We start from the raw sequence: 10,430 nt of genomic DNA, 5'->3' as shown, positions 1-10,430 counted from the left end.
CACTCTGTCTTTGGTGAATCCTCTTAAACCCCCCCCCCACCTCTGGCCTATACCCTATTTCTTATATACATAAATAAATAAATCTTTAAAAAAAATGGCAAATGAGGGCTACCAGGCAAATGAGGGCAAATGGCAAATGAGGGCTACCTTCTTGCACAGAAAGAAAATCAGCTCTCCTCACCCAGCCTTGGTAAAGTCAGTAGCTTTTATTAGTAAGGAACATGAAAGCCTGGGAGCATAATGCCCCAGTAAAATATATTCTCGTTCTTGTGGATGCTGCTTGTGATTGTGTTTTTACATTGCACTGGTGAACGCCATCAGCCTATCTGCCTAGTGCAGCTCCAGGAATAGTGAGGATGCTGTCCCTGAAGCTATCTGTGGCACCCAGAATGATGGTGGGAGGAAGGAAAATTCAAAGTATTGAAGTCAAAACTACAAAGATGTATAAAAGAATAGACAGGCATTAGAAAACTCGCTGCAGGGTGTTGAAAGCAAGAAAGAAGGGGACAAAAATCTATTACGACAAAATAATAAAGTCTTTTTTAAAGTTTAAGGGGAAAATCATCTTGTTTTGTGAAAAGATGGCGAGACATGTTCATTGATCTTTTCAAGAGACAACAAAAATTGGCCGTCAACTGAATAAAAGAAAATGAAGTTCCATTAATACAATCTGTCGAAAGACAACTCAGATAAATTGATCAATGCAGTACAAATCATTTCTAACCTTTCCCCCTATTTGGAGAGGATGTTTTTTCAAGACAGTAAACAACATACATCATCAACTTCAAGTGCTTTTTAGATGGCTTTTCCAACAATAATGGAAGTGGAGAATTTCTGGAACTAAGCATGTAATGCTTTTCTTATTATTATCAGTCCGAAGAATATCAATACATTTGGAGAGATTTGGACTCGATTTTTTGGGGTAACTTTCATGTTGTCATTCTCCCTTGATTTCTTCTTCAGACTGCTTTTTAGAAAATATTAATGTATAAGCTGTCATGGATCCATTATTGAATCCAGTACCCACCATTAAAAGGACCATCAAGTTGAAAAGATAATCACATTGTCTATAGATTTTTGTACTAAAACTTTAAAAGGAGTTGGTTTTCTTCTCAACACTTTTGCTTCTTAATTTGAAGGAAGTACAAAAGAAAAAAAAATACTTCCTTTTCTTTCTTGTCTTTCCTTCCCACCAGCTAAAACACATCCTCTGATTTAACATAACTTATGCAAAATGAATATTTTGGAGTTTTAATATTTTATAGTAAAATTGTTTTAGATATACATATCATCTGTCTGTTATTCATATATCTATGTGTATATATATATATATATATGGCACTGTTTATATATTATTCATTGTAAACTAAAAAAAATAATTAGCTCAATGATCATATGGAAATGTATTTGGTATGATGCATCCTAAATGAGAAATAAGGAAAAGGTTTTCAGAGAATGTGGACTAATACTAAAACTGTATTTACAAAATGTTAACTCATATGTTTAGAAAAATGTGTATTAACTGACATATTTTCAGGTCAAGAATTTAAAGTATTGCTCACCGTATTTTCATTGTTAAATAATGGCTTTGATGTTATTTCTGGGTATATGGCTTCCTATAGACTGTAAATTGTGGAAACACAACTCCAAGTCCTGAGTTTTCTTTTTCTTTTTTTTTTTTTAAGATTTATTTATTTATGCATACAAGAACTGGAGTGCAGGCCAGAGGTGTGGGCGGTAAGAGGATTCACCAGAGACAGAGTGGGGAGCAGAACAGGCAGTAACTTGCCCAGGGCTGCAGGTGCCATCTTCAATAGTTTATCTAAGACAAGAGATGGTGGGGGATGGGCAAAATCAAAATCAAGATAAAAGCTGTCATTGTTAACCTCCCCACCGATCTCTCACCCACGATTGTTTTAAGTGTCTTCTTCCATGTCCCACAAGTCCCTGGTACAAGTTCAAGGCTGAGAAGCAAGTGCAGCTTTTTTACCTGTCTTTTTGCTCCATGTGTCTCCTCCAGGTCTTCTTCTTGCTCCGTATATTTCTTCCTTTCTTCCCAGTCTCAGCTCTACCCTTTCTTGTGTGGGGCAGGGAACCTGGAACCTCCCCTTTCCCTGGAGACCACCTCTTTCAAGACCTTTTCCATTGAAAAGAGATAAGGTGGATTACAGAGAGAACTTCACATGTAAACATCAAAAGTAATCTCTGCCCAGAATTAAGAGACCCTCCCATTAAATCAGCCTTTTGCCAAAGAGATAGAGTTTGGGGTGACGTGTTTGTGTTCTTCTGAGCTGACGTGAGCTGACATTCTGGACAATAGTGATACTCCCTTTTGAAGAGTGGCAAAGCTATCAATCAAATCAATTATTTGGGGAAGTAAAATGTTGGGTGAAGAAAAAGAAAGCATATCTGTAATCTGAAAGAGGCTAAGCTATATTTACACTAAGCCATTTTTCCATTTCATGATGCTTGCAGTACCTCTGTTTCTTTGAAGCTCTGAGACAGCATTCCTTACTAAATTACATCCTAGTGTATCCTTGCAATAAACTGCTATTACCAAAGGCAATATGTATATGTCTCTTTCTTGGAACCTTAAAGAGTCTGACTATATATCTTGTCATTTCCTACAGAGAATTATCCCCAAACATCTATGTTGGTTCATATAAGATGGAGTTTCCATTCTAACTACAAACAAATTTGCATTGCTTAGTTTCTATATAGCTAACTTATGTTTCTCTGACTCTCGTGTTTAAGGGTTTTTTGTTTCATTTAATAGAAAATCCAATTATTATGTAAATATAAACGTAGCATAATTGCCACAAACAAGTGAGCATAACAATGAACTGGTGGAGCTTCTGGAGTTAAAGGAACCTGTGATTTATGGGTGTTTCTCAGGTATGATGGATACAGACAGTTCACAGAAGTGTCTTTAACCATTTCCGCCCAACATAATGTTAATGTTTTCACTTCCTGATCATCTAATTTGATGTGTGTCAATGAAGAAAAGTTGCTCTGGGTGGGAATGAATCACAAATTCATTTTTGTTCTTTTTCAAATATATTAAAGACAAGAAGCTCCCAACATCATTATTTAAAACGCCTCCCTTTAAAATGTTCCCAGCAGATGTTTATGGAGAGGAAATACTGGATCTCTCTTGGCAAGACACAGAAGTGACATTTCTTGAGGGTTCTGGTTGAAAAATTTGTCTTTGGCATCATGTCTTTAAACATCTGCAAAAGTAAAATCATCTTTATTATCCTGCTAATTTGGAGAAAAGCAAAGTACATAGCCCCTTAATCTTTGAAAGATTCTCCAATGGAGTGACAAATAAAAGAGGCCCCACATTTTCCTAGTAGAACTTCTTTCTGAGATGCTGCACTTTAGATCCCTTATTTAAATTCTAATGACTTACTTGATTAATGAGAAAGAAACATAAACCTAAAATTCTTTTCTCTCTGTAAATGCCTGATTTTTTAAATTTTTTCTATATGCACACTATTATTTTGAATGCAAAGCCAGTTGAGAAATTTAAAACACAAAGAAAAAAATCTAGATTAATTGAGGAAAAACTTGTACACAGGCTATAGTTTATTTAATTTTAATTTTAATTCTTTTATTTATTGCTTGAAATTAAGACTACTTTTTAAATTATTATTATTATTATTTTGTTTTTTACATCATTGTTCAGTTTTAAACAATATTTGCTTCCCCCGCCCCCCGCTTCAGGTGTAGTCCCCATAGAAGGCATGTCAAAAAACAGCATGGGGCCTCCCTTGTGGTGCAAGGGGTTAAGCATAGTACTGTGAAGCTATCAGTAGCCTCTGCAGCATGAGTTCCGAATTTGATCCCCACCAGCTAGGGAGCAACCCACATGGCACAGCAGACCTCTCCTGTCTCACCCGCTGCTCCCTTCAGCAGTGTATTTCAGTCAGTCTGCTTGTCCTGCTCCCCACTCTGTCTCTGCTGAATCCTCTCACCCCCCACCCCACACCTCTGGACTATACCCCAGCTCTTGTGTGCATATATAAATAAATCTTTAAAAAAATAGCATGATTCAGTTTTCTGCAGTCTCAGCTGAATTTAACCTAGTGCTAACTGAAAGGAAGAAGGCTAGTATAGTGGTCCAAGCTCAAAATGACTTGTTACTAACTTCTTTCATAGTCCCTCTATCAGGGAGTTCCTTATACTTTTTCTTTATTTTTCCCTTTAGGACATGAGCTTGTCAAGAATCTATTCTAAGCATCCTCTTCCTCCTTTATCTTTGCTTCCATGATTTCCTCTAAGAATTTTCGGGACTGACATCCAAGTCACATAGTAATTCACAGCTCTGCTGTTTGACATCAAGTTCCTTTTGACAACTATGGTCAAAGTGAGGCCAGGTTTCTTGATGAAATGGGTGTCCTACATGTTTCAAGAAAAGGCTTCTTTGGCTGCAGGCACCTGTAAGCAGAGTGAAATATTTACTAATACTCTCAACTGAAAATACAAGAGTCACTATGTAAATTGCTTTATTATGCTGTCTATTTCTAATTTGGCACCAGGAGAAAAGGAGATAAGATGGATTCTTCATTTGATTTTTGGAGTGGGTACCAAAATAAAAGTTCTCATTTTTATTATTTCAATGGGTAATATTAATAATAAAGCAATTTTCAGTACTTTCTTTTAGAAAGCATGTGCATTTTACTTTTAAAGCTAAAAGGGAAAAAACTATGTTAAATTTAAAAAATAAAGATAAAGAACAGAGTAAAATTATCTTCTCTCATCAACCAGGAATACCATCTCACAAAACATATCCTTATTTATCAATCATTTGCATATACACACACACATATATATCTACACTATATTTATATTTATATTTATATATAAATATATTAGATAATTACTTACATCTGTTAAGATGGAAATATCTATTCAATATCTGTTTATTGAAGATTTATAACCATTTACATGCAACTTTTCTGTTAATGTCCTTTGAATACTTTGTTCTACTAGTAGTTTTTAGTAAATCTAAGTATAAATTATGCTAATCCGTCCTTTTTTATCTGTTGCGTGTAAGTTTCTCTTTTTTATCATTTTTCTCTTTGGGAGGTTATATAAAGCATAAAAAGCTATATTTTAAGTAGATTAATTTATTAATATTAATATTTATCTGAACTTTTCAATTACTTTTATACCTTAGTTGTTCCTTCTCTCCCTGGCACCTGGCATTAAATAACATAATTGTTCATAATTGTCCTCAGTTTAACTGAAGTTTTATGGGTATAACGTAACACAAATATTTAACTTACTTTTGAAAAAAGCCAATTTTTGCATGATGATTGGTGCTACCTTTATAATAAACCACAGGACTACAATAATTAAAATAGAATGGTCCCAGAGGATATTGAAGGAAAAGCATTTGTGAATGTACAGTAAATATCCTCCTCTGTGTGTAGGCATCTCTACCTTCAACTCCATAGTGAATGCATTTCAAATACATGGAAAGCAACAATTATTTAACAAATCATCCTTCCTGCAACCCAGAATGTTGGCTACATCTCTCATGGTGCCACCTCTCTGGTGCTGACTTTGGGGCAATTTAAGAGTTCTTTGGGTTACGGTGGGCTCAGGCAGAAAATACAGGATAATTTTGTTTTAAGGTCAACTGCCTTTTGCCAGGTATTCAGGTGTCCTGAGGAATAAATGACTGGGAAGAGAGTGTATGCAGGCTGCCCCACACCACAAGCAATTCTCAGATGCCAACAGGGTCTCTGAGACTTAACTCAGTTCTGACACTATGTACCTGGAGGTAACCTCAAATTCCTCATAAGAGGGGATCAGCCTTGCAAGACCACTGTCTACTTCAGGTGTCAGCAGCAAGCCCAGGCAGTAATCTGTGCTTCTGACCAGCAACCAATAGATCAGACGTTCCCACAACACTCTCCCTTTTTGATAAGTTTGCTAAGACATCTCACAGAACTCAGGAAACCTGTTTACTCACCAGGTTACCAATTTACTATAAAAAATATAATTCAGGGGCCTCCCCTGGTGGCGCAGCAGGTTGAGTGCAGTGCTGTGAAGCTGTCCACAGCCTCTGCAGTGCAGATTCTATCCCGGCCTGCAACGAGGGTCCCACATGGTGCAGCAGACCTCTCCTGTCCCGCCCGCTGCTCCCCTAAGCTGTGTATTTCGTCAGTCTGCCTATTCTGTTCCCGGCTCTGTCTCTGGTGAATCCTCTCACCCTCCCGCAGTTCTTATATAAATAAATAAATCTTAAAAAAAAAGAAAAAAGAATATAATTCAGGGGACCACCCTTGTGGTGCAGCGGGTTGAGCGCCACACAGTGAAGCTGTCCGTAGCCTCTGCAGCACGGCCTTTGAATCGTGGCCAGCCAGGGAGAAACTCACATGGCATGGCAGGCCTCTCCTGTCTTACTTGCTGCTCCCCTCAGTAGTGTCTTCAGTCCGTCTGCCTTTTCTGCTCCCTGCTGTGTGGTGAATTCTCTCACACTCCCACACCTCTGGCTATACCCCAGTTCTTGTATAAATAAATAAATCTTTAAAAAAAATAAGAATATAATTCAGGACCAGCCAGGTGCATATGGAAAAGTACGAGGAAAAGCACTTTTCTGTGACCTCTCCAGGTGCACCATCTCCCCAAATCTCCATGTGTTCACCAACACAGAAGTACTCTGGAGACCCTACTTCCTTGGTTTTTATGAAGGCTTTTTTACATAGGCATGACTTACTAACCCATGGGCCAATAGCAACTGTATTTAATCCCCTAATGCCTTTCCTCTCCGGGATGCCTGTGGGTAGGACTGAAAATTCCAAACCTCAAATCATATGATTGGTTCTCCAGGCAACCAGTCCCCATTTTTAGATGTTTCCCCAAAGGTCACCTCATTAATATAACCAGAGAGATATTTTCGCCAATCTCACAATTGAGGAAACCAACTTTTTTCAGTTGAATGACCAAAATATATGCTTTTTACAAATCACATTATCACCCTCAGTAGCATAATGTATTCACAGGTTCTAGAAATGAGGATGTGGACAACTTGGGAGATGTGCGGGGACATTCCTCTGCCTGCCACACACAGATGGAGTCAAGGATTCAAACAGACGAGATCAGGTATGAAATAAGTCTAAAAATGAAGGTGTTGAGGTGAAAATGCACGGGAGAGCCTCTGACAGAGGGGACAGGATGTGAAATAAAACGAAGTGAAGTGAGGAGAGCCCGTCTAGCACTTGCTTTGGTGTGGGATGAAGTCACAGCTCTGGTGTAACACGTCTCCAGTAGTGAAGCTCCCAGGAGTCAACTTGTGAGCCCGTAGATTTATCCCTGGTACTGCCTCGAGTCCTAAGTCACCTGCCATTCCCCTGCTTTCCACTGCATGGAAACTTCTCAATTAGTGTTACAAAGAGATGAGCTCAAGGGGCTCACACAGTGCAAATAAGGCCATGAAGAAGACACACAACTGCACTTACAAGTAGACCTTGGGGAGTTTCTGTCACTGCAACGTTGACTGGAATGTGTGTGTTCTTATCACATGTCCACACAATGCAAAGACAGTGATGACAGAAAATAACAAGTACAAAAGGATGCCACTGAGGTGGCAAGAAAAGGACACACACAAAGAGATGCAGATATTTAGTGAGAGCTTATGATAAAGTGACTATAATCTGTGAGAAGGTTTTGAAATCCACATGACACCTACTGTTTCTGACATTAAGTATGAGAAGAAATTTTGGTTTATACTATAAACTCTACCATGCACTTCATATATTTTTTTGATTTATGTATTTATGCATACAAGAACTGGGGTACAGGCTAGCGGTGTGGGGGGGGAGAGGATTCAGCAGGGACAGAGTGGGGAGCAGAATAGGCAGAGTGACTGAAACACACTGCTGAGGGGAGCAGTGGGCAAGACAGGAGAGGTCTGCCACGCCATGTGGGTAGCTCCCTGGCCGGCCGGGGATTGAACTCCTGCTACAGAGGCTGCCAATATCTTCACAGTGCTGTGCTTAACCCCATGCGCCACCAGGGAGGCCCTGCACTTAATATTAAACTTGATTTGTAAGATCGTGATGCCCACCTGTACCCTTATTTTAAGAAATTCTCGAAAGGAGGCAAGAACATAGAGACTATCCAAAAATTTAAAGAAACAAGAAAAGTTTTTGTTTGTTGCATTAGTGCTAATGGGAGGGGAAGCAAAACTATCTGTCCTGTGTACGTTGATCCCTGAAATAAAAATGCAATGTTAATGGGGAGCTAGAGCAGAGCCCTTAGGTCCAGCCATCTGGCATCTTAGATGAACCCTGAGGGTTTGCTCCCTAAATTCCATGACCGTGAATTTTATTAACTGAGCCTTGAACGATGTGTTTGAATCCTCATGACGATGCTCATCGCTGCTTCTCACCTGCATGAGTCTGTGCTCACTTCCAATCCATGACCACATCCAAATGTTACCATGTGGTCGCTCGAGTCTCCATCACCATCGTACCAACCCCCTGAGTGCGGCCAACAGTCATTCCCACTTGGTTTTCTCCTGTGAGTCTCTGGTTCAACTAAGTAGCAAAGATCCCAGGTGAAATAAAAATTCCTAACCTTTCATTAGCCCACCCCAGTCCCTGTTATTTAATAATCAACTGTGCTTAACCATCCATTTAAGTACATGATGGGCTTAAGAGTACGTGTGTCCATGTTAATGTATGTTACTGCGCATAATAACCCAAAAGGTAGACATTTGTCATGTTTAATATTTCTTTGGTAAATTTCCATGCCAACATATTGGAAAAAAGAAAAATTCCTAAGCTAAGTCACTTGCTCCAGCTGTCCCTTTCTCTTCATCTTCACTGGTGTCTCCATTGTCAAATGTCATTGTTTCCCAGGCACTGTGTATGCACTGAGGGTTTATGCAGAGATTGGAGAGACAGAACATTACTGTCAGGTTTCTGCTCTTTGAATTTTTATGATGCAAAATCTGAGGCCAAAGAAGGCAAATAACCTATAATATTTGGGGAAAGAAAGGCAAGGAAAGCATCTGGTGTTGTAAACCTTAAAAAAAGAAAATGTGAGTTTTAGCAGGAGGAATACAGAGACATGGGAATTGTGTCAAATGGGAGAACATGATGGGAGAAGGAAGAAAATTCTGGAAGAAAGCTGTGCTAAAGTACTCTGGAGTATAAAGCCCAAGCATAGTCCAGGGAAGGGGATTTGAAAAAGTAATTCCAAGTGACTCACATGTGAATAAAGTAAGTAGTTTATTTTTAACGAGATTGTGCTGCGTTGTGGAGGTTTTGTTCATTTTTTTAGTCCCTATTTTTTTAAAATTGAAGTAACATTGCATTATAACATTCATCTCAGGTATGCGTCAAAAATCACCATTTGTACTATTATATTAAGGGCTGTTAAATGGAGCCTCATATGCATGGTATAGCCGTGACCCGGACTATATAGTCTAGGAATGTCTAGAAGATATAACTAAAATAAAAGTACCTGAACAGTCTATGACATTATACCAGCCATCCTGTTTTGTATAACTTTTTGAATAGGTAGAGATCTAACAAATACTATTTTTCCTTGTTAACTGTTTGAAATATTTTAAGCTCCAATGTGGTTTCTTTTTTAACAAAATACTTACAAATTTATTTCCCTGCTGCACAACTTAGGTTCTGAGTTTCATACCCCTCTAGTGTGTGTGTGTGTGTGTGTGTGTGTGTGTGAGAGAGAGAGAGAGAGAGAGAGAGAGAGAGAGAGGGAGAGATTATGGCCACACAATCAAGAAATGGCTTAAGGATTTAACCAATGCAGCATCCAAGTTTCTATGGTTTTAATTCTTCTCGTGAGAACTTTATGATAAAGTACTTTGCATCAACTCATAATAGAAATATCTCTGCTCCCCTCTTAACAGCCAATAGTATTAAAACCAAGTTTCTCCCCTTAGCATTATTATTTTTTCTAAGACTTCTTCGGGGGAAAAAAAAAATGAAACAAAATCAAAAACATCTGGCCTCACCTCAGCCATCTACTTTTCGCTTCTACTCCCTTTTTCTACTCCCGATTTGCACTTGCATTTTTCTAGTGCTGGGCAACAGGCTGGACACAGGGAGTGAGATCCTTACGGGTAAAGTGTTCAGACACAGCCCAGACATGATGGGTGCCCAGGATCCCTGGAGCGGTGGTGGTAGGCATTTCCCCTGCAGAACAGCTTCTGGCTCCTCTGGGTGCCTAGAACCCACTGCTGGGTCCTGCCCAGCACTATTGAAATGGAGTCTGCTCTGCCTAGACAGGCTCCACACTATCTCGGAGGGTGGGCAAGCTTCCCTGCACTCGGGCAACTCCACATGGGAAATTGACACCCCCCTTCCTGGGAGGAGCCGTGGGGAGCACTTCCCTGAGAACAAATACGCTTTTCAAAGGTGCAAAGGTCTGGCAGGGGGAGA

The sequence above is a fragment of the Talpa europaea genome (genome assembly GCF_964194135.1).
Source record: "Talpa europaea genome assembly, chromosome: 14".
Classification (NCBI taxonomy): Eukaryota; Metazoa; Chordata; class Mammalia; order Eulipotyphla; family Talpidae; genus Talpa; species Talpa europaea.
The sequence above is the reverse complement of the archived record's forward strand: the minus strand, read 5'-3'. Positions refer to the sequence as shown.